The sequence below is a fragment of the Dendrobates tinctorius genome, unplaced genomic scaffold (genome assembly GCF_039654945.1).
Source record: "Dendrobates tinctorius isolate UK_male_01 unplaced genomic scaffold, ASM3965494v1 ptg000114l, whole genome shotgun sequence".
Taxonomy (NCBI): domain Eukaryota; kingdom Metazoa; phylum Chordata; class Amphibia; order Anura; family Dendrobatidae; genus Dendrobates; species Dendrobates tinctorius.
Window position 1 is genome coordinate 18918236 of NW_027361782.1, and position 25319 is coordinate 18943554.

Here is a 25319-nt window from a genome sequence, read left to right on the forward strand (position 1 = left end):
CAGGCCTAAGGTGCTGCCATCTTACGTAGGTGATTCCACATGTGTTCATCCCATCCACTATGCTGTAACATCTGGCCGCTGCGGGTTGGACGCTGTGGATGTACACAGCATCCAGAGTTTACTGACCGTGGACACACATACCCTTAAAGCTTTTGCTGTTTTTTGGGGTTTTTTTAGTATTCATTTTGTCTACAGTACATGTTTAATAAAGTTCGTTTTATTCACCAAAAACACAGCGAAAAACAACGTTGTGACATTTGCAGCTTTTCTAAAACTTTTTCATTGCTTTCTATGGGTGAAAAAAATTGCTGAAAGAAGTGACACGTTGCAGATTTAAAAAACGCTGCAGTTGTGAAATTCAGTCAGGAGAAAATAAAAGGATGTGCAGGAGATTCCTGAAAATCTCAGTCTTTGCTTGTGCTGTAAAATGCTGTAAACTTCTTATTTGCAGAAGAAAAAGCTGCAAAAATTCTGCATGTGAACATGGTCAAAAGCTGCTTTTTAAAGTGCCAGCAAAACATATGAGATTTATGAAATCTTCTGCATGCGCTTGTTTTTTCTGACTGAAATTCAGAACTTTAGCACTTTTTAAATCTGCCGCGTGTCACTTCTTTCAGTGTGTTTTCACCTGTAGAAAGAAATGAAAGAATATAAAAAAGAAAGCTGCAGATATTGCAACGGCATTTTTCGCTGCAATTTTTTAAGTGGTTTTGGTGAATTAAACTATTAAGTGTCGTTACATGTTTAGTATTTGGTCAGTATTTCACATCAGTATTTGTAATGCAGAAACAGCAGTGGAGGAATCAGAGGAAAAGTATAGTAGAAACATGTCACCACTTCTGGATTTCTCACCCTCCTGGTTTTGACTTGCACATACTGAGGTAAGATACTGACCGAATACTCAACGTGTTACAGTGGCCTTAAACATACTGTAGACAAAGCAAACATCCTCACTTTAAGAAAAGCTGAAAAAGTGTAAAGAACACCAGAAAACAAGCTGAAAAACAGGTGTTTTGAACACAACATTTTTACTGCCAATAGAACAGGGGTTTTGGCTACTGAAAAAAATGCATGTGAACATAGCCATAGCGTTTCAGAGTAAGACTATCTGTTTTGTTACATAGGACTGCAGGTGACATCTACTGCATTATCTGTTCTCAGAGAGTTATTACTGCTCTCTCTGGTGTTACATAGGATGAGGTCACAGTCATGTGACTGGTCACGTGAGCCGGGGAGGGCTTCTGTTCTGGAGTGTGCTGTGCATAGAGGGAATTGTATGGCGATCGGTACACAGTCCCTTCTGAAATGACAGGTGGCCGTGGTGGCTGATTTGCAGTGCGGGAAAACTACAATCCCGCCTATGGAAGTGTCAAAATCAGGACTGTCCCGCTGGATCCAGGACGGTTGGGAGCCCTGCTGTGTTATCTGCAGTGTTAAAAAAAAAATTAAGAGGTGGTTGGGGGACAACTCTGTCTTTGGGGCTTGGGCCCCCCAATCTTTTCTGACCCTAGCAATGCTCCTGTGCTAATAGTGGCAGACCCCTCAGCCGATATAAGGCCCCTGAATATGGGGGCTACAGTGCCAGCACTGGCTCCAGGCCCCTCTGCCAACTGTTCATGTAATATAACCTAAATGTATGATTTTACAATGTTAGCATTTGTCTAAAACCAGCCCTGTCTGTGTTGGGAGCCATTATACTGTACATAGGTCCTTTATACAGTATGGAGGGCTGTATGGGGCTCACAGTTGGGGATCATCCTGTGGCAGGATAGTTGAGGGGGTATAGTAAGGTCATTATGCTGTGCGTGTGGTGGAATCCCTGTGGGGGGTCATAGTGTTTGTGGGCACCTTTGTTGGCATCATACTTTATGAGGGCAATGAAAGAGGAATCTGGGGGCTTCAATAGGAGGAAAATTACTTTGTAACTGCAGCAAAGCTGTGAGATATGTACCTATGTGACCCTGACAATTTCTTTTTGGGGAAGAGGGGGAGCAGTAAGAACTTCTGCATTGTGGCCCATGATCTCTTTGTACACCTTGGTGCATGCTGCCTTGTCCCTTACACATATGTCTCTCTCTGCTGCAGAATTGATTGCCCATAACTTACACACCACGTCCAATGCTGCCCCTTGGAACATACAGGCATTCAGCCTATTTCTCCTGAGCGTCTTTTGGTCGGTTGCGTTCATCCCCCTTCCGGCTCTCACATCCTTTACTAAACCCAATAGGAAGGCCCCTGCTATTAGCTCCGGACAGGCCCGTATGCAGCACTTGGGATTGGCTAAACATTTTGGGAGAAGGAGGCGTGGTGTGTTCGGGAAGATGTGTTTGAGACTTTGGTAGTACACCGGGAGTACATCGGGAGTGGACCCGCTGGACCGTGGCAACGAACCTCCCACGGGCGAGCTGACCAGGTGGACCACCCCCTATACAGGGAGTGTTTGGGGCAGGCCCACGGGTAACTATCACCATGGCAGCTGGTACACAGGGAAAGAACCTCGGAAACCCGGCAGGACACAGGAGAGATTGGCAGATAATCCCCTTAGGAGAGGGACACGGCTGGCGGACAGATCAGGAACACGGGTGAGACGGCAGGAAGCAGGCACGGACTGGAGAACACAGCTGAGAGACCAGGACAGGGCGGAACAGGGCCTCGGGATTCCGGATCCTGAGAGACAGAAGAGCGGAGAGGAAATATTAGCTGAGGGCAGGCTGGGAGCAGGGGAGCGCAGAGAGACAAGGAGGCCAGGATCACTAGCAGAGCTCAAGCGATCATCAGGCACCATCAGGAGGAAGAGGCGGCCTGATATAGGGAATCTAGTCAGGGACTTCCGTGGATAGGATCAGGGGTCTGCAATCCGATAGCTACCAACCTCTCCGGTTTTCTGGACTTAGCTTGTATTTTTGTTTTTTCCTCCTTCGGTGACTCATTCATAACAGAATCACCAGCCAACAACTAACAGTAGCCGTGGGGGGTTCCTACGATGCCCTAGACCCCTCGATCACAGCCGGAGAACTAAATAGGCCTAAAGAAAGAAAGGGGAAATCTAAACTGCCCCAGAGCAGACCCCAAAGCAATAGGCAGCCCCCAACATATAATGACGGTGAAGCAAGATGAAAACACTAACACAGATAGAAAGATAGGTTGAGCAAACGATGGGGCCCAAGCTAACTAAAAAGGACAGGATAGAAAAGCTGCTGTCTGCAATCTGTAAAAACCCCTACCAAAAAATATCCCAACCGTCTGATAGGAAAAACAGGCCCTGAAGTCGCTAGGACTTCAAAAGACTATATCAGCACTCAGGTAAATTCTGAAGACAGAGCAAAGAGAAAAACTGATCAGAGACAAAAATGGAACTCAGCACACCCGTGACCGGGAATGGCTGAACTCCAAAAAACAAGGTAAACAAAACAAAACTAATAAGTTCAATAGCAGAGCAAAAACTTATCTTTGGGAAGCAGGAATCAGACTGGTCTCCAAGAATCCAGCAGAGAAATCACCAGCGACTCAGAAGGGCGTCGGCTGCCTTATATCCAGTCAGCAGTTCCTGTTACCCAGTCATCATCTACCAGATCAGGTGTTTGGTAATCAGCCTCACTACCTTCCTTTACCAGAAGAGGGAGTTCATCAGACATCGATGGTGAAGGGGAAAATGAACTCACAACACAGGAACTAGCGGGGACCGCGGCGGGGACTGCGGCCGCAGCGTGACAGTACCCCCCCCTACGCGCCCCCCTCCGCAGACTGGAAAAAAACTTAGCCAAAATTCGAGGAGCCTGGATATTCTCCCGAGGCTCCCAGGATCTCTCCTCAGGACCAAAGCCCTTCCAATCGACCAGGAAAAAGGTCCTCCCTCGTTGCTTTTTCATACCCAGAATGTCTTTAATCTCGAACTCATCGTCAGCAGAGACAAGCGGGGGCGACTGAGTAGCAGAGGCATGGAAGAGATTGAGGATGACCGGTTTTAGAAGGGACACATGGAATGAATTAGGGATGCGGAGTGAGGCGGGAAGCCACAGTTTGTAGGAGACATCGTTGATACGAGCCAAGACCTCAAAGGGTCCAATGTAGCGGGGCCCCAATTTATGTGAAGGGACCTTTCGACAAATAAACATGGAGGATAGCCAGACCCTGTCACCCGGTTGATATGGCGGAGCATCCAAGTGCCTTTTGTCAGCGTGTCTCTTTACCTAACTCGAGGGCGGCCTTGGTCTCCTACCAGATCCTGGAGAAATCCCCAAACAGAAGATCAGCCGCCGGTACACCCGAGGCAGGAGGAACCGGTAGAGGTACACCCGGGTGTTGCCTGTGGATGACAAAAAAAGGAGACTTGCCAGACGATTCGCTGATGTAATTGTTGTAGGCGAACTCAGCCCATGGGAGTAAATCAGACCAGTCGTTCTGGTGGGCATTAGAAAAGTGCCGGAGATTGTTTACCAAATTCTGGTTAGTCCGCTCCGCTTGACCATTGGACTGTGGATGGTAAGATGAGGAGAAGTCGAGTGTGCCGTCCATAGACTGGCATAGGGCTCTCCAAAATCGAGAGGTGAATTGGACTCCTCTGTCCGAAACGATATGTTGGGGCAATCCGTGGAGACAGAAGATGTGATGAATGAAAACTTTCGCCAGGTCAGGTGTTGAAGGTAACCCTGGGAGAGGGAGAAAATGTGCCATCTTAGAGAATCTGTCTACCACCACAAGGATGACGGTACAGTCTGCAGACTTGGGTAGATCGGTAATAAAATCCATGGCAATGTGTTGCCAAGGAGCCGAGGGAACTGGAAGCGGATGAAGGAGACCGGAAGGCAGCTGCCTAGGTACCTTGTTCTTGGCACAGGACGGACAGGAGGCGACAAAACTTCGGACATCCTGGAGAAGAGTCGGCCACCAGTAGTAGCGGGACACAAGGGCAAGTGTCTTCTTAAGACCGACATGACCAGCAAGTTTGGAAGCATGCCCCCAGCGCAAGACCCGTCTTCGATCTCTCTCGAGCACCAAAGTCTTACCAGGAGGTGACGAAACTAAGGAGAGCGGTGCCACCGTGCTGAGCCTGGATGGATCCAAGATGTGCGTGGGTTCCTCCTCCATATCTGCCGAGAGAAAGGACCTGGACAGAGCGTCGGCCTTAAGGTTCTTGTTGCCAGGACGAAAATGCAGATCAAAATCGAATCGGCCGAAGAACAGGGACCACCGGGCCTGCCGAGGGTTGAGTCTCTGTGCCGATCGAATGTAAGCCAGGTTCTTATGGTCCATGTAGATTGTAAATGGATGTACAGCTCCCTCCAATAAATACCTCCATTCCTCCAGGGCTAACTTAATGGCAAGCAGTTCCCTGTCTCCAATGGAATAGTTCCGTTCCGAGGTGGAGAAGGTCTTGGAAAAGAAACGGCACGTAACAAGCCTTCCGGAGGGAGATTTCTGAGATAGGACTGCCCCGGCCCCAGTCGCGGAAGCATCGACCTCGAGGATGAAAGGATTGTTGGCCTCTGGGCGATGGAGCACGAGTGCCGTGGCGAAGGCTTGTTTCAGAGACAAGAAGGCGTTCTCGGCTTCGGAGGACCAGACGTGAGGATTAGCTCCCTTACGGATCAAAGAGGAAATAGGACCAGTCATGGAGGAAAAATGAGGAATGAACTGCCGGTAGTAGTCTGTGAAGCCAAGAAATCGCTGAATGGCCTTCACGCCATGGGGATGTGGCCAGTCAAGCACGGCAGATACTTTCTCCGGGTCCATGTGCAAGCCTGAGTCGGAGATGATGTAGCCTAAGAATGGAAGGGAGGACTGTTCGAAGGCACATTTCTTCAACTTAGCATACAGGCGATTCTCCCTGAGGCGCAACAGTACTTGACGGACTTTTCTCCTGTGGGTGGACAGGTCCGGAGAGAAGACGAGGATATCGTCCAGATATACTACCACACAGGAGTACAACAGGTCTCGGAAAATGTCATTAACAAATTCCTGGAATACTGCGGGAGCGTTGCACAAACCGAAGGGCATGACGAGATATTCGTAGTGCCCATCCCTGGTGTTGAAAGCGGTCTTCCATTCATCTCCGGAGCGAATACGGACAAGATTGTAGGCTCCACGGAGGTCCAGTTGGGTAAAGATTTGCGCCCCTCGCAGCCGATCAAATAACTCAGGGATGAGAGGAAGTTGGTACTTGTTCTTGATAGTGATTTCATTAAGACCCCGATAGTCGATGTAAGGACGAAGAGACCCATCTTTCTTCTTGACAAAAAAGAAACCTGCTCCGGCGGGTGAAGATGACTTCCGGATAAAGCCTCTGGCTAAGTTCTCCTGAACGTACTCTGTCATGGCTTGGGATTTGAGAGGATTCAGAGGATAAATTCGCCCCCGGGGAGGAGTTGAACCTGGAACAAGATCGATCGGGCAATCATATGGCCGGTGCGGTGGGAGAGTCTCTGCCTCCTTTTTGTTGAAGATGTCGGCAAAAGCCCAGTAGGCCGAGGGCAGACCCGCTGGACCCGAGGCAGGTAGCATAGTTTTGAGAGGCTGTACCGGAAGAAGGCACTTAGTCTGGCAGTACTAACCCCAGCGAAGAATGTCTCCAGATCGCCAATCCAGGGTAGGTTCATGTATTCTCAAACAAGGAAGACCTAAAAGCAAGGTGTGAGATAATGAAGGCAGTACGAAGAAGGCTATCTTCTCTCGGTGCAAGATCCCAACCTGTAACTCCACCTCTTCGGTGACCAAAGTAACGGCCTCGTGCAGGGAAACACCGTCAACTGAAGCTAACTGCTGGGGAGACTCCAAGGACCTGACAGGTATCCGCAATCTTTCCACCGCCTCGAGTTGGATGAAGTTCCCGTCAGCCCCAGAATCAATGTAGGCTACCTCAGAAAAACGTTTAGAACCCAGAACAAACAAAACAGAGAGGGTCAAGGGTAGAGAGGTATCACTGACACCTAGGGAGGCCTCTCTTACCTGTCCTAGGCGGAGGCGTTTCCCGGCCTCACCGGACAAGAACGCAGGAGATGGAGACGCTGCCACAATAAAGGCAAAGACCATGTGTAAATCTTTCCTGGCAACGCTGTTCCGCTGGTTTGAGTCAGTCCACTTGCATGGGCTCCGGTGCAGCGGCCGCGGTGGAAGGTCACGAACGGGGAGGGCTGCGTGTAGGGGGAGAAAAACGAGAAGGTCTTCTCTCCCTGGCGGCTTCGCGGGAGCGCTCCTGGAAACGCAGATCGATTCGCGTTGCCAGAGAGATGAGGTCATCCAAAGATGTAGATGTGTCTCTCCCAGCCAACTCGTCTTTAATTCGAGCCGACAAACCGCGCCAAAAAGCCCCTACCAGGGCCTCGTTACTCCATCCAAGCTCGGAGGACAGGGTGCGGAAATAGATGGCGTACTGTCCCAAAGAGAGAGTACCCTGGCGGAGGTTTAATAAGGACTCGGTGGTTGAGACCAGGCGGCCGGGCTCAACGAAGACTTTACGAAATGTCTCTAAGAAGGTCGCAAGCCGGGAGACTATTGGATCGTCATGATCCCACAGGGGGTTTACCCAGGCCAGTGCCTCGCCCTCCAAATGGGATACCACAAAGGCTACTTTGGATCGGTCGGTGGAATACTGCAGGGGCAACAATTCAAAATGCTGCTGGCATTGGTTAAGGAACCCCCGACACAGCTTGGGATCACCGCTATAATGCGGGGGTTTTGCCAATCGGGGTGACGGATGCGAAACTGCCGCCTGAACGGGGGCTGCTGCTGTGGTCTGAAGAGCTAGCAGGCGGCTATTCACCGAGGCCATATAATTCAAAATGTGGGCCTGAGTGTCGAGCTGCTGGGCAAGCTCCAGCTGGAGGCCAGTGATCTGAGAGGCAATCCCCGGATCGGAGGGTTGCAAAGAGGATAGACGGGACTCCATGGATTTGAGGAAAGACATTATCTTCGCTTGGTTTTCTCGGAGGAACAAAAGTTCCTTTTGGGTCGGGGTCGGGGTACCAGCGGGATCCATGGCCTGATGATACTGTGAGACTTTAGTGGTACTCCGGGAGTGGACCCGCTGGACCGTGGCAACGAACCTCCCACGGGCGAGCTGACCAGGTGGACCACCCCCTATACAGGGAGTGTTTGGGGCAGGCCCATAGGTAACTATCACCATGGCAGCTGGTACCCAGGGAAAGAACCTCGGAAACCCGGCAGGACACAGGAGAGACTGACAGATAATCCCCTTAGGAGAGGGACACGGCTGGCAGACAGATCAGGAACATGGGTGAGACGGCAGGAAGCAGACACGGACTGGAGAACACAGCTGAGAGACCAGGACAGGGCGGAACAGGGCCTCGGGATTCCGGATCCTAAGAGAGAGAACAGCGGAGAGGAAATATTAGCTGAGGGCAGGCTTGGAGCAGGGGTGCGCACAAGGAGGCCAGGATCACTAGCAGAGCTCAAGTGATCATCAGGCACGTCAGAAGGAAGAGGCGGCCTGATATAGGGAATCTAGTCAGGGACTTCCGGGTCACGACCCCTGCTGGCGCAGGGTGAGGAGAGCGTGTGCCCTCAGGGAGAATAGAGAGTGTGCACGCTCCTGACTTCAGTGTGGGCCCGTGCCCGTCGAGGAGCAGGAATCCGGGCGGAGGCGCGTGCCTGTCGGAGCACAGGAGACCAGACATGAGCGAGTGCAGGGTAAGAGTGATGGGGACGGAGGAGCCGCGATGAGGGCCGAGGCAGGCGAGACCGCGGCGTGGAAGCCGCCAGAGGCCGGGACAGCAGCAGAAGGGATGCAGGAACCAGCGGGGACCGCAGCGGGGACTGCGGCTGCAGCGTGACAATGTGCCATTTTACCAGGGAAGTGCAGTGGCGGCTTGCTGGTGCTCAGACTGCAGGTTGTTGCGTGTGGTGTGTGGACGGTGCTAAATGGTGGACATGTCTGACTAGTCAGTGCCAGGCTGCTGCCACATTAGAGCTGCCCAGAGTTTTGTAGGCGTGTGCCAGAGATAATAGTTTGGCAATCAGTGCTGCCTCCTGTGCTATAAGGAAGCAGGACTGTGTCTGTCTACAGGACCACAGCTCTGCCAGCCATCATTGTGTGTCTGTATGCTTGTGCCAGGACTGCCATTGCCATTAATGACCCTTGTTCTGGATTCTTCTGTGAGGTTCTTGTATGTGTGTGATGGCGCTGACATCCTTATATTTGGACATCTTTTTTTTCTATTTCTCTAAATTAAAATGTCCACTATAGTCCTCATTTTTACAGGATATATATTAATCTGTATGAACTATATTTATTTCTACTGATTTAAAAAAAAAAAGAATTACTATGGGGGGATGCCATTCTGCACCGCCTCAGGCAGCACAGTGGCTGGGTTCACCCCTGGGTGGCTGACATGGAGAAATCCTACCAATGGCTGGAGAAAGCTGGACTGAGAGACAGCACAGAGGCACTAATCGTAGCGGCACAAGAGCAATCACTAAGTACCAGAACCATAGAAGCAGGAATCTATCGCACAAGACAAGACCCAAGGTTCAGACTATGCAATGAAACCTCAGAAACCGTCCACCACATGGTGGCAGGATGCAAAATGCAAGCAGTAACAACGTATACCGAATGCCACAACCAAGTATCAGGAATTATATACAGGAACATCTGCACAGCATATGGGCAAAGTCCCCCTAAGTCCAGGTGGGAGACCCCAGAAAAAGTGGTGGAGAATGAAAGGGCTAAAATCCTGTGGGACTTCAAGATCCAGACAGATAAGCAGGTGTTGGCTAACCAACCAGGCATTGTCATAGTAGACAAGGATCAGAAGACAGCAATGATAATAGATGTGGCAGTGCCAAGTTACAGCAACATCAGAAATAAGGAAAATGAGAAGCTGAATACCAAGGCCTCAAAGGAGAACTGGAGAAAATGTGGAAGTTGAAGGCAACAGTGATTCCAGTGGTGATAGGAGCATGTGGAGCAGTGACCCCTAAGGTGGGAAAACGGCTATGACAGATCCCAGGAGCAACATCTGATCTCTCTGTCCAGAAAAGCGCAATGCTGGGAACAACTAAGATCCTGCACAGAACCCTCAAACTCCCAGACCCGAGAATGGGGAAGGTTAAAAAAAAACACCCCCAGAGGGGGTGAGAAGAAAGTTTAATTTTATATGTGTATATATATATATATATATATATATATATATTATTCAAGACGGAGGGACCTGGTCCAGATATTACACCCCGGGGCCCATCAGACTCTAGTTACACTACTGGTAATTGAGGTCCCTTCAGCCAGCGGATTGTTGCGGTGTCAGGAGATGTACCTCTATTACTAGGAATTCAATGGCCTCTCAATATTGGAGTCCCAGTAAAGTCCACTGCTACCGCCTGACATCCTGCTTACTGGGGATGGCACTATTGCTTTTGTAACAGGTCAGACTCGCTGCATCTTTGCGCTCCTACCAATTTTGTGCTCTCAAGATGCAGCTTTTCCTCTGCAGCATCAGAGGAGTGTAAGACCTCTGAAACTTTCCGTAAATGATCGCTAACAGTGAGCTCCAGTAATACTGGTTACATTGTAGAGGTTCAGCCATCAGTGCTAGATGCAGAGGTGGTCAGTAACAATTTGTGAACATAAAAAATAAATAGGCATTTATGGCTCCCCTGAGGGTTGTCGCCACAGAGGTACTGCAACTCAGCCAGAGGTGTGGTACTCCGCTCTCTGGTAAGGAGGGGGCACTACCTAGGACCCACACACTAGCACCCAACACAACACCTCTTTATGCCAGGGAGGAACTAGGTAGAGGGTGTGGATGGAGGAAGTAGATAAGGGTAGGACAGCTGGAGAGAAAGCTGACAGTTGGGAGTGGAGAGTTATCATGGTAATGGGAGTGACAGTTGTAGGAGCAGTCAGAAGGAGTCAGAAGAAGTGAGTTGGTGAAGGGGACTGGAGGAGTGAGGAGCTCGTCCTAAGACTAGAGAAGAGTGAGAAGAGAAATAAGGGGTCCTAGGGGCAAGGGAAGTAAAGAATCCACCCGTGGCGCCCGAATCCACACTGACTGTAGTTGAGTGGAGGGACCAGGTCGCAGTTGGGGACTGGCCCCAGACTAGTGAGAGACTGTAGGACTCAGCTAGAAAACTGGAGGCTGTAGTATCTGTATGTGTGACAGCCAAATCTGCACACATTCACTGAAAAGGCAGAGAGATAGGATCAAGGGGACCAAGAGAACGTTGCCAGACATGATCCAAGGCTGCTGGCTTGAGACTCTATGTGTGAGGCGCAGGGCAGGAGGACGGGAGCCAGCGCAGTGAGACAGCCAGGGAAGGAACATCAGAAGGGGGTTCTGGAACCGTGTACCCCAAATTAACTGAGAGCTGGCTGGACCACCGACTTGGAGGACACAGCACCCCGGCTGTGGATTGTAACTGGAAGAACTTTGAGTAAAAGTGTGAAGACTGCACCTTGTTGTGTCCTCACATTTATTCACTGCATCACCTGTCCTGCACTACAACCATTTCCATCATCTAATATATTATATCTATACTGGGGCTTAGCTCTACCGGTGGAGAGCTGTACCAACTCTGTTGAGTCACCAACTGCCCCAGTGGATTTGAACTGCAGCGTCGGCCATCTTCATATTGCCAAACACCATGGGTGGTGTCACAACATAATCCCCTATAAACTTTCCACTTTCATTTTATTGCACGCCCAGGACCACAGACTGGGTCACTGCTGCTGTGACATCCTCTGAAGAACTTACCGGCCCAGTACCAATACTCCAGGCCCTAGCGGGCGTTGCAATTTGGTGTCACGAACAGGATGTACCAACCCATTAAACCGGGTCTCGTGCGCACAGAGACAATGCAAAAGGTAGTGGTATAGCTTCCCATCGTGGGCTGGTTTGCTGAAAGGCGCAAAAACCATGCCCACCCATTGTGAATACTTATTTTCAATTAGAACATGTCCGTCAGCCAGGGGAATCTGCCTCCTGGCCTGGGGTGGTGGGAAAAGGAAAAGAAAAATGAACCGCCCACGAAGGAGAGAGCGGAAGCAGGGGGCTCCCCTAGCTAATGGGATGGAAACCTGGACCAGCTGCCTGCAAGTGGACCCGGAGTTCCTTGGAGCCGAGGTGGAGGAGCTGAGCCGACAGCTAATGAGGTCACAGATCACCGCGGTGTCAAGGTGGAAAGAGGCCCTGCTGGAAAAAATGTCCGGGCGGTGGGGAACCTTGCGACCGGCATCCCCGACTCTGGAAGAGGAAGTAAGAAGTTGCAAAAAGTAATGTGAATATTTAACTGACCTGGTTGGAACTTGTTAAATTAAATGTGGTCATGGACAGTGAATGGCCAGAACTTTTCTTGTACATAGTCAGCACTTAATGTGCTCCTTATTGGTTTTACAGCAATCATTTAGGGTGTGAGTGAGACACTCTACATTCTACAGTAGAACACAGAACAAAAACCGTCTGGCATGGCCAAAAAGTGGTCCATTGAGTTAACCGGTTATGCCCTGTAGCTACGCCCAGGGCCAACATTGGGGGTTTGAGACGGGTTCTCCCATATTGCACTTAAGAACACTGAAACCTGTTGAACTTGATAGAGAAAGTTTATTTATAGTAAAGCTATATTTCATATTTCTAGTATAGTTCTATTTATATTAAAGCTATGTTTTATATTTCTAGTAGTTATAGGCAACATTCAAGCCAAAGTACCTCCCATAAAGAGAAGAAAGAGTTATCTGTTTAACTGTTTACCCTGTTGAAATGAAAATTATTTGCATGCTCTTGATATGTTTTGCTCAGGGGGGAAGTGTGGCGCCCCTAAAGGTCCAGTCACCACAGAGGTACAGCACCTCAGCTAGAGGTGTGGTACTCCACTCTCAGGTAAGGAGGGGGCACTACCCAGGACCCACACACTAGCACCCAACATGACATCTCTTTAGGCCAGGGAGGAACTAGGTAGAGGGTGTGCGTGGAGGAAGTAGATAAGGGTAGGACAGCTGGAGAGAAAGCTGACAGTTGGGAGTGGAGAGTTGTCTTGGTAATGGGAATGACAGTTGTAGGAGGAGTCAGGAGGAGAAGTGAGTTGGTGAAGGGGACTGGAGGAGTGAGGAGCTCATCCCAAGACTAGAGAAGAGTGAAGCTGTGTGCCCACATTGCGTTTTTTAAGCATTTCCGCAGCGCTTTTAGACACGCGTTTCTGCTGCGGAAACGCTTAAGAAGAGCATCCCATGGAAACATAATTGAATCCGCACATGTTGTGCTAATGGTGCGTTTTTTTCCGCTGCAGAAACGCTAAGCGGAAAAAAACGCAGCGTTTCTGCTCACATTTAATTGCATTGCAAAGACGCATAGGAAAACGCATGCTAAACCACTTAAGAAAAGCATCAAAAACGCTTACAAAAGCGCTTCATAAAACACATGCGTTTTCCCGGGAAGAGGGTGTGCGTTTCTGCTCAGGAATATTGTGCATGAAAAACACTACGTGGGCACATAGCCTGAGAAGAGAAAGAAGGGGTCCTAGGGGCGTGGGAAGTGAAGAATCCACCCGTGGAGCCCGAATCCATGCCGACTGTAGTCGGGTGGAGAGACTAGGTCGCAGTAGGGACCAGCCCCAGACAAGTGGAGAGACTGTGGGACTCAGCTAGAAAACCAGAGGCTGTAGTATCTGCATGTGCAACAGCCAAATCCACACATATTTGCTGAAAAGGCAGCCAGATAGGATCAAGGGGACAAAGAGCACGTCGCCCGACATGATCCGAGGCTGCTGGCTTGGGACACTTTGTGTGAGGCACAGGACAGGAGAGGCAAGAGCTAGCACAGTGAGGCGGCCAGGGAAGGCACATCAGAAGGGGGCTCTGGTACAGTATACCCAAAATTACCTGAGAGTTGGCTGGACCACCAACCTGGAGGACACAGCACCCCGGGTGGAGATTGCAACTGGATCAGGTCCCTGAGTGCCTCCAATGCTGCAAAGGTTGACCTGCCTCTACTTACAGGTTGGGAGACTGAAGAGTTCAGGCTAGTGGCTTGTCCATGTGACTGGTCAGAATGGTCAGTCTCCAGCTAGTAGGAAGCAGAGGAGCGATGGTCCCTGAAGAAAGAAGTTTAGACAACCCTTTTAATAAGAAATAAATTGGTAATATGATTGCTTTGCTTTCCAAGTATTTGATGACCCTAACCCTTTAAATGTTAAAGATACATTTACTTGTTGATGATAAATGTATAAGTAGATAGAATGTTACTTTTTTGCCTAGACCTCCTGACTCAGACAAGATAAGTGATTGTTCTTGCTTCCCTTCCCTGAATGTGACCGTTTCACCAGGAATGATATTGGGCCGTTTCCTCTCCGTTGGTTCCTTTGCGACAGTCTTTATCAGCAGAGTGGTTCAGTCAATCATCCATCCGCGGTTGTCACTTTAGCCACCATTGCGCGCTCACTGGAGTTTAATAACACTTTGGGGTGTTAAATCGTCAGCCAGATTTGGCTTGTTAGAGATATATTTATCAAAGCCAGACGGCAATATTCCTGTAAAGAGAAGCGTGAAATAACTTCAATTCTTCTTGAGTGGATCGTCTGCAGGTTCAAGGTCTGGAGAAGAGTCACAAGGAGTCTGATGTTGTTGATAGCCGACATAAAACACTAAAACATCAATTGTCGCAGAAACAAAATTCTACATAAAACTGCGACATACAAATATGGGCAACATAAAACAGTCAGACGCTGGAAGGAAGAGAAAAAAGATGACGCTTTATATAAAACAATGGCTTAAAATGTGTTTGGGCTTTATGTAATCATAAATATAAGGGGCGACTGGCACAAAAACAAATAGTCTGTGACGGTGGAGGATGCAGGCAAATAAGGAGAGCAATGGCTCTAACAACGTAAATTGAATGAGCAAGGGAATAATTATGACAGACGGGTTATGACGCCTCCGGGATGGATCTGATATCCCTATGATTGTATCTTGTCAGGAAAATAAAGAAGACATCGCAGAGACAAGAAGCATAAAAAACGGGGAGAGACTAATTAGCGACAACACGAAAACAATGTCCTAGAAGCTATAAAAGTCCAATAAAATAAATCCATCCTTCGTTCCTTAGCTGCGATTGTGCAACTTGAAGTTACTGGTCCTAATGCAAATTCCCTAAAAGGGATCTCCAACAACCACATGTAATGTAGAGTATTTATTTGGGCTGTCTCAGGCATCAATACCTGGAAACTTGTCAACTTCTGCACCCCCTTAGTTTACCTGCAATGCAAAATACCTAAGTCTATCCAACCAAGGGCAGACCGTGTACAAGCCAGTGAAGGGGTACTCTGATGTGCATCCTTTCACTGCTGAGACTGCCAGGTAGTATCTATAGAGTAGCTGCCGACAAGTGTAGCGAGTTGTTAGAAAAATTGTCAGCTGCACATTCTTTTAGAGTTGGGCGGCACGGTGGATAGCACTGCAGCCTTGCAGCGCTGGGGTCCTGGGTTCAAATCCCACCAAGGACAACATCTGCAAGGAGTTTGTATGTTCTCCCTGTGGTTGCGTGGGTTTCCTCTGGGTACTTCAGTTTCCTCCCACACTCCAAAAACATACTGATAGGGAATCTGGATTGTGAGCCCATCGGGGACAGTGAAGATAATGTGTGCAAACTGTAAAGCGCTGTGGAATATGTTAGCTCTATAGAAAAATAAAGATTATATTAGAGAAAACCTTATCAAAAAGCATGAGCCACACACAGTGATGTAACTACAGTCCAATTGCTCCGATGCATAATTTGAACCTGGGCCCCCACGGGCATGTTGGTCAGATGTATGGGCCCTTGTAGCATTCTAGTTCCTATAAAGACAAACGTGTTTGCCCCCCATATACAAGTGACTCCATTCAGACTCTGACTCCCTCATCCTAGACCCCATTCTATAATATTTTCCTGGAAAAAAGAAATTCCAGCTCATCCGTGGATGCATTGCAATAGCTTCAGGAGCACAGAACCTCTGTGTCCAAGCGTAGACAATCCAGGAAAAGAAAAAACTTCCAGTTCTACTGATTCCGTGAAGATTAAATTTTATTCACAAAACTTCTTACATGGAGAATAAAATCTTCCTCACAGTGAATAACAGGTGTTGATATTGACGTGTTTCTGGAGACTAGGCTCCCTTAATCATGATATCATGATTAAGGGAACCTAGTCTCCAGAAACGCGTCAATATCAACACCTGTTATTCACTGTGCTGTAGATTTTATCCTCTATATAAGAAGTTTTGTGAATAAAATTTGATCTTCATGGAATCAGTAGAGCTGGATGTTTTTTCTTTTCCTATAATATTTTCCCCCTTCCTGGGCACTTTCCTGGTATTTTGTTCCCATCCTGGTACAATGCCCAAATCCTTGTATTATAGCCCCCATCCTTGTATAATGTCCCCATTTTGGTATAATGTCCTCATCCTCGTATAATGTCATAATGTCACAATCCTTGTATAATTCCCCCCATTCTGGTATAATCTTCTCCATTCTGATATAATGTCACCATCCTGGTATAATGTCCCTCCATCCTGGTGTAATATTTCCATTTTGACATAATGTCCACCATCATGGTATAATGTCCCCATTTTTGCATAATGTCCCTATTCTGGTATAATGTCCGCCATCCTGGTATAACGTTCCCCATCCTGGTATAATGTACCCATTCTGGTATAATGTTCCCTTTTCTGGCATAATGTTCCCCTTCCTGGTATATTGTCCTCCATCCCGGTATAATGTCCTGGTATTGCTGGTTATAGTAACTACTAGAGTTGAGCGAAAAGGGTCAAATTAAAAAATAGCCGACTTTAGATAAAGTCGGGTTTCGCCGATCGAAACCCGACTATAGCGTGAGGTCGGCCATGAGGTCGCCGATCAGAGCGCCAAAGTCGCGTTTCAAATAATGCTTCCAGCGCCTTTTCTCAGCCAATGATGGAGGATGCACACTGTGGGCAACGTGATGACATGGGCAACTGCCACCACCATCTTAGAGAAGGGCATTGAAGTGATTGGCTGGCTTTGTGTGGCGTCACAGAGGGTATAAAAGGCTGTGACCACTGGCCGCCATCTTACTTCTGCCGATCTCAGAATAGGGAGAGGTGCTGCTGATTCTGAATAATGGAGAGCATTAGGCAGGGAAGAAAAAAAATTGCTTCAGCTGATAGCGCTTTTCAATGTACAGTTAGTGTGCAGTGAAAGGGGAGGATTTTTGTTGTGTGCAGCAGCGCTGGTGGTGATTAGGCTGCCTTTTAAGGCTACCTGCTAGCTGCATTGCTGTGTGCACACTGCTGTTCAAACTGCTTTTTTCAAAGCACTCCAACTTTTATCATTTTGTCCTGGTGAGTTACTGAGCATTCATTTTTTCACACACCGTATAGCGATGTATGCTCCTCACACACTACCATGTACTGGCTGGTATCACAGAAAAATTGAAGCTATCTGGGTGTGACTCTGGAAGAAAAAGCCGAGGAGTTTTTCTGTTTTTCCATACCTACACCTTAGAGTGCTGTCCGCTTTTCCAACAGTTTTGTATATCTGCTGTTTGATCAAGGTCAAAACTAGACAGAGACAACGTGTGTCAGTCCCTATACAAATAGACGGAGATTGACAATTTTCCATACACACACCGTATAGCGGTGTACGCTCCTCACACACTACCGTGTATGGGCTGGTATCACGGATAAACAGAAGCTATCTGTGTGTGACTCTGGAAAAAAAGCCGTGGAGTTTTTCCATTTTTCCAGACCTACACCTTAGAATGCTGCCTGCTTTTCCAACAGATTAGTATATCTGCTGTTTGATAACGGTCAAAACTAGACAGAGACAGCGTGTGTCAGTCTCTATACAAATAGATGGAGATTGACAATTTTCCATACAGACACCGCATAGTGGTGTACGCTCCTCACACACTACCGTGTACCAGCCGGTACGGACAAATAGAAGCTATCTGTGTGCGACTCTGGGAAAAAAAGCCGAAGAGTTTTTCCATTTTTCCAGACCTACACCATAGACTGCTGTTCGCTTTTCAAACAGTTTCGCATATCTGCTGTTTGATGATGCTCAAAACTAGACAGAGACAGCGTGTGTCAGTCCCTATACAAATAGACGGAGATTAACAATTTTCCATACAGACACCGTATAGCGGTGTACGCTCCTCACACACTACCGTGTACCGCCTTGTATCAAGGACAAATAGTAGTTATCTGTGTGTGACTCTGGAAAAAAAAGCTGAGGAGTTTTTCCGTTTTTCCAGGCCTACACCTTAGAGTGCTGTCTGCTTTTCAAACAGTTTTGTATATCTGCTGTTTGATGACAGTCAAAATTAGACAGAGACAGCGTGTAAGTCCCTATACAAATAGACGGAGATTGACAATTTTCCATACAGAAACCGTATAGCGGTGTACGCTCCTCATACACTACCGTGTACCGGCTGGTATCACGGACAAATAGAATAGAAGCTATCTGGGTGTGACTCTGGAAGGATAAGCCGAGGAGTTTTTCCGTTTTTCCAGACCTACTGTCATGATCTGAATTTGATCTGACAGTTTTAAAAGCACAGAGTGAACTTTTTTTACTTTGGCAAGTGCCAGGTGACTTGACTGTCCCCGGTGGTGGTTAGTGGTATTGCACTTTAGGTTTAATGTGCACATAATCTTGAATCAGGTGTGGGGCTCTATAAATGAGTCTCAGGGTGAGTAATCAGGGCTGGTGATAATGTCATGGTCACGAGTGTCTGGACGCAGATGTTACCGCAAGGCGAACCCATAACACACGTGACCCTGGATACAAGCGCCTCCAGTGGGGCGAATTTAAATAATAAAACGTGCAGATGGATACACCGCCTCCACCTGGCGAATTTAGGTATTACACGTTAATATAAATTCTGGAAACCCCGCCTCCAGTATGGCGAATTTAAATAATAAGGAGGACCTGGGAAACATTAACAATGGTGGGCCCTGCGATAGGGAAAAGGGAATTGGAGACCTCCTGAGCTCCCCTGAGCCTGTGTCCCTGCACTCCTAACGTTCCCTATGCCGGTTCCGCACCGGGCGCCGCACGCGTACCTCAACGCCCTTGCTCGCCCTGACCCTAAACCCTCACTAGGGAATTGGTCGGTGCGGAAACTAATCCCACCACTGCACTAACAACACACATGAGGGAAAGAGACAATACAGGGGGACACCACTTAGCTTTATGCTCTGTGCTTATGCTCCTGCAACAGAGCCCTCCACCTGCGTGCGTCTTCTCCTCCACCCGGATCCATCACCATAACAGGATCCTTCACCATAGTGCAGCCTTGGAGCAGAGTCCACCACCAGTTGTTGCTGCTTAGTAACAGAGTCCCAAAGATGAGTTCAGCTTCTGACACGAAGTCAAGCATGCTTGAGTCCAGCTCAGCAGCCAAGTCCCACATGGTGAGTGCCACTCTCCATAGTCGCCACTCCACCAGTCCATGCAGACACTTCCCGCTGACACCATCACTGCGACCCCACCACGCCATGCCAGCCCTTCGTCCAGACACCATAGCTGACACACTTCCCCCCTGGCTAAGCTGCACAGGACTCCTCCTCAGCTCAATCCTACCACCAGGCTCTCACCAACTCAAAATCCATGAAAGAATGAATCAATATCACCTGCCCTGATTACACACCCTGAGACTCATTTATAGAGCCCCACACCTGATTCAAGATTATGTGCACATTAAACCTAAAGTTTGGTACATTTTCCCAAACATGAGGAAGTATGGTGGAAGAGTCTGCGGACGTGGGCAGGGGGGTGCAGCTGGTACTGATGGTGGTGGTGCATCGGCTGGTTCTGGCAAAAGCACAACAGCAGCTAAGGCAGGAGGTGTTGAGCCTGCGTCATCGTCTGGCCCAAGAAGACCTGTAAGGTTGCCTTTTCTTGGAGTAGGAAAACCGCTTTTAAAGCCGGAACATCAGGAACAGGTTTTGGCGTACATTGCCGAAACAACCACCAGCTCTATTGCTTCCTCTTCTGAACGTTCGAAAGCTGCAAGCACGGAGTCGTCAGTGCAGGGTTCTGGTCAGGAAAAACACCTTTCCTTGTGTCCTTCACCCCCACCAAAAGTTAAGGATGCGGCAGCCCACACTTCAGATTACTCTATGGAGCTCTTTTCACATACCATGCCTGGGTTATCCAGTCAAATCCAGAATTCCCCAGTCCAAGATGAATCTGACATGGAGTGCACTGATGCACAGCCACTGCTAGATGATTCTGCTGGTACATCGACCCAGAGCACTACATTGCCCTCACAGTCTATTGAGCCAGAATCTGACCCTAATGAAACTCAGGTGCCCCTTCCCGTATACTATACCACCTTACACGGTGACACAGAGGAAGGTAAAGAGGAAGGAGCAGATGACTTTGAAGAGGAGGTGATGGATGACCCAGTTCTGGACCCGGATTGGCATCCATTGGGGGAGGAGGGTGGCGCTGGCAATAGTTCAGATAAGGAGAAGGATTCACAGCAGGCATTGACATTGCAGCAGCGGTTATCTGCCAGGCCCGTAGCTGTCCAAAAACGTGGAATAAAAACTAAAAGAGTGGCAGGACAGCTTGGCCAGACGGTCAACTTAGCACAGTGTGCAAGGCCAGAAAATGTATACCATAGTAGGAAGAGTGCAGTGTGGCACTTCTTTGTTCAAAATCCTACTGATGGTGCAAAGGTTGCGTGTAAGAAGTGCGGAAGGACCGTTAGCCAAGGTAAACAACTTCGAAATTTGAATACCAGTTGCATGCTTAGACATTTAATCAACATGCACTTGCAAGCGTGGCTGGACTACAAAACCTCAGGTAGCACGTGTGCACCTGCTCCGACTGAAGGTAGCCAGCAACGCTCCATCGCTTCTCTCACTGTAAGACCACTGCCACCATTAAGCACACCACCAGCACTAAATGTGGAGGTGTCATCGCAAGGCCAAAGCACTCGGGGAATCACAATGGTTTTGCAACACAACACTGAATCTAGGCCATCACCACCAATACCATCACCAACCCCCTCTCACTCCGTCCGGTCCACCACTACTTTCCCCATATGCAGCTCTCCTGTCCAGCTCACCCTACCAGACACTTTGAGTAGGACAAGAAAGTACTCATCCTTTCTTCCGGATACACTTTGTTTGAACGCTAACATTGCCAAACTAATCTCATTAGAGATGATGTCCTACCATTTGGTTGAAAGCGAAGCTTTCGGCGACCTCATGGACTACACTGTCCCACTCTATGACCTACCCAGTCGGCACTTCTTTTCTCGAAAAGCCATCCCTGCCCTCCACCTGCATGTGAAAGACCGCATTATCCATGCACTAAAACAGTCAATGAGTGGAAAGGTGCACCTCACAACAGATGCATGGATCAGTAGGCATGGCTAGCGCCGTTACGTGTCCATCACTGCGCACTGGGTTAATGTGGTGGATGTAGGCTCCACTGGGGACAGCGGTGGTGGAACAATGCTTCCTAGCCCACGGTATAGGAAACAGTTGACTTTAGGCCTTAAATCCTCCTCCTCCTCTATCAGCAAAAGCTCATCCACGGAGCGCAGTCGCACGAGCACTCCATGCGCAGCTGGCAGTGTTGCACACAAGGTGTCCCACTATCGAACAGCTAGTGGTAAGCATCAGCAGGCTGTGTTAAAGATGATGTCTTTGGGTGACAACAGACACACCACGGAGGTACTGACCGACTACTTGCAGTGACAAACAGAGTCATGGCTGAGCAGTCTACATTTTGAGGCAGGCAAGGTAGTCAGTGATAACGGCCGTAATTTTGTGGCAGCCATAGACCGTGCAAATCTCACACACATACCTTGCCTGGCTCACACTTTGAACCTGGTGGTGCAGTGCTTCCTTAATTATCCGGAGTTAACATTCCTGCTCCATAAAGTGCGAAGACTGTGCTCGCACATCCGTCAATCGGCCGTACACTCCAGTCATATGCAGAAGCTGCAGCGATTTCTCCACCTTCCCAAGCACCGCCTAATCATAGACGTTGCAACAAGGTGGAACTCCACCCTGCACATGGTTGAGAGGCTATGCCACCAGGCAGGCTGTAATGCATTTCTGGGAGGATACACGGGCAGTTTGAGGGAAGACATGGAATTGACGGGTGTGCAGTGGTCAAAGCTGAAAGACCTCTGTAAAGTCCTTCAGTGATTTGAGGAATGCACACGGCTGGTAAGTGCAGACGACGCCATCTTAAGCATGAGCATCCCACTTATGCATCTGCTCATGTAAAGTTTGAGGATCAGGCATCTGCAGTGGAGGAGGAAGGAAGCCTTGATGACAGTCAGCAATTGTCTGGTCAGGGAACTGTCCTGGACGAGGTGGAGGAAGAAGAGGAAGAGGAGGAGGATGAGGGGGATGATTATTTTGGGCAGGAGGATGCTTCTCAAGGGGCAAGAGAAAATGTTGGTGTTCCAAGGTCAGGTACAGTGTTAGTGCGTGACTGTAGGGATGTGGATTTGCCAGAAAGTGCTCCTCCACCCACCACTGGCAGTGCATCATTGACACCTGGAACATTGGCCCACATGTGCGATTATGCCTTGCGGATCCTAAAAAGGAACCCCCGCATTGCCAAAATGATGAGGGATGACAACTACTGTCTGGCCAGCATCCTCAATCCATGTTACAAAGGCAAATTACACAACATCATACCACAGGAGAACCAAGAGATAATATTGGCTAACAAACAAGCAACTCTGGTAAACTGTTTGTTTGAGGCTTTCCCAGCACACAGCAGCGGTGCTGGTTCTCACACGAGCTGTAGTGAGCACAATGGAAGAGGTGTTCGTGGTGCACACAGCCGAAGTGGCGTTGGAGACAGGGGCTTAATGACCATGTTGTGGAATGATTTCCCAAGTACCACTCACACAATTGCTAATACTGCATCGATTAAAAGTGACTGGAGACAGCTGTTGACAACTATGGTTACAAACTACTTCTCCTCCCATATCGATGTTCTCCCTCACAGCTCATTCCCCTTTGACTATTGGGCCTCTAAACTGGACGCCTGGCCTGAATTGGCACAGTATGCCTTACAGGAGCTCGCTTGCCCTGCTGCTAGTGTGTTATCTGAAAGAGTCTTCAGTGCTGCTGGATCAATCCTGACAGAAAAAAGGACCCGTTTGTCTACCCAAAATGTTGATGATCTAACCTTCATTAAAATTAACCATGCATGGGTTTCAAAGGATTTTGTCCCAGCTTCCCCCGATGACACATAGGTTGCCAGAAAACTGCCTCGCTTTTGTTCTCCTCTTCCTCAGACGTGCCCAATTCCGCCCTTTGCAGCAGCTGAATGTCCAGCCAACACATCAACATATGCCATTTTTTGTTTTCAAATAATTTTATTGTTTTTTTTTAAATAAACAGGGTAGGGAAAGGAAGGTAGGAAGGGAGGGAAGGGAGTGGGGAATAAACAACCTTGTACAGGTACGGAAAAAAAATTTAAAAACTAGAGAACCCACAAACAGGCATAGAATAACATATATTGAATAACAACATAAAAGAAAAAAAAATCGACAATCCTTATTATGGGGTAACATTCTTGGAAGGAGATACAGCTCCCAGTACTAAAGCGCCCAGGTTTAAACTTCAAAATATAGTGCCTCTTGTTAAGTCTAGTTGATATGAAATTTGTTGTTCCAGGTCTTCCATTTTTTTGAGTATTTGTGAATGTGATTGTTGTTGATCGCAAATCTGCGTTCTAAATCGCTGTGTTGGCCTATCTTGTCAAGTATGTCTGAAAACTTGGGAACCTCTGCTTTCTTCCACCATTGTGCTAACATGGTCTTGGTCACTAAGAGGATATGTATGATAATGTGTCTTACCGAATCATCAAATTGTTCCATGTCTAAAGAAAGAAGTGCTCTTTCGGGTGTAATTATGGAGTCCTTAGCAATGAGGTTAATGTGCTGTGTGACTTGAAGCCAGAGGTTTTTGATTTTTGAACAACCGCAGAAAATATGGTAGAGGTTCCCTTGGTGTCGACAATCTCTCCAGCACAAGGAAGATAGCTCTGTGTTAAAATGCAATAACCTCGTCGGGGTATAGTACCATCTATTTAACAATTTAAAATAACTCTCATGAAGACCCATTGATATGTTGGAATTGTAAGTGTTTTTGATGGCATCGTTCCAGTTCTCGAGACGGATATCAGCACCAAAATCGGACTCCCATCTCTTCATGTATATGTTTTTGTGGCCCGTTAGGTCTTTGACAACAGATCTATACAAATTACGCTGACTCCAGAGGTTTTTATTTTTAAGGTTGCACAGTAGTGAAGATAGCATTTCATAATTCAAAGTCTTCCCTTTTATGAATTTCCAAATTCTGTCTTTCAACATGGTGTAAAAGACTAGCTCAGATGATGGTAAATTATATTTAACCCTGATCTCACCGAATTTCAGGAACTCCACTCCACTAAAAACAACATCCCCCACCCTTTTAATTCCAGATTTCCCCCAAACCTCCGGTATCGGGAGATCATCCATCAGTGCCAATGAAGATAGAGGCAACTTTAAGATTTGCTCTGCTTTTTTGATATTTTTAGTCGGTTTAATGAGATCCCTCCAGGCTGAGATTATCGGCCGGAATATAGGATGAGATGAGTTCGCACTGGGCTTTTGCAGAAGGAAGTGAAAGAAAAGTTTTTGAATGGAACCTCTATCACTAGCATCTCTCTCCAAGCCATACCAAGCTGGATGTGTCATGTTTTCAGTAAACCAGTGCCTGCTCTGTTTAATGAGCGAGGCCTGATAATAAGCGTATATGTTGGGCAGTCCTGCGCCCCCATGTTTTTTATTTTTGTACATCAAGTCTGCAGATATTCTTGCTTTTTTACCTTTCCAAATAAATAGTCGGATGAGCTCTTGAGCTCTATCAATGGTTTGGCGCGGAAAGCTAACTGGTAAAGTCCTAAATATGTATAAAATTTTGGGAAGGATAAAAGTTTTGACTGCCAGAATCTTCCCAAAGATGGAAGTCTCTAGCTGAGCCAAAAAGGATAGATCGCCTGTAATAGTCTTTATAATGCTGTCTAAATTGGCCCTAACTGTGGCTTGGATTGATCCTGCTATTCTAATCCCTAGATAGACAATCTCTTTCTCCTCCCAAATGAACTGGGTTTTTGCCTTTATTTCGCTAATTTCAGATTGTTTCATGTTTAGAGTTATAAATTTTGATTTGTTTGGGTTTATCTTAAAATGAGATGCTCTAGAGAATTTTTCTAGTTCAACTGAAAGGGCTTTAATGGAGTTTGCAGGATCCAGTAGCGTGAGGAATAGATCATCTGCGAATAATCCAATTTTAAAATTTCATGATGGCAGTTCAAAGCCTTTAATATCATT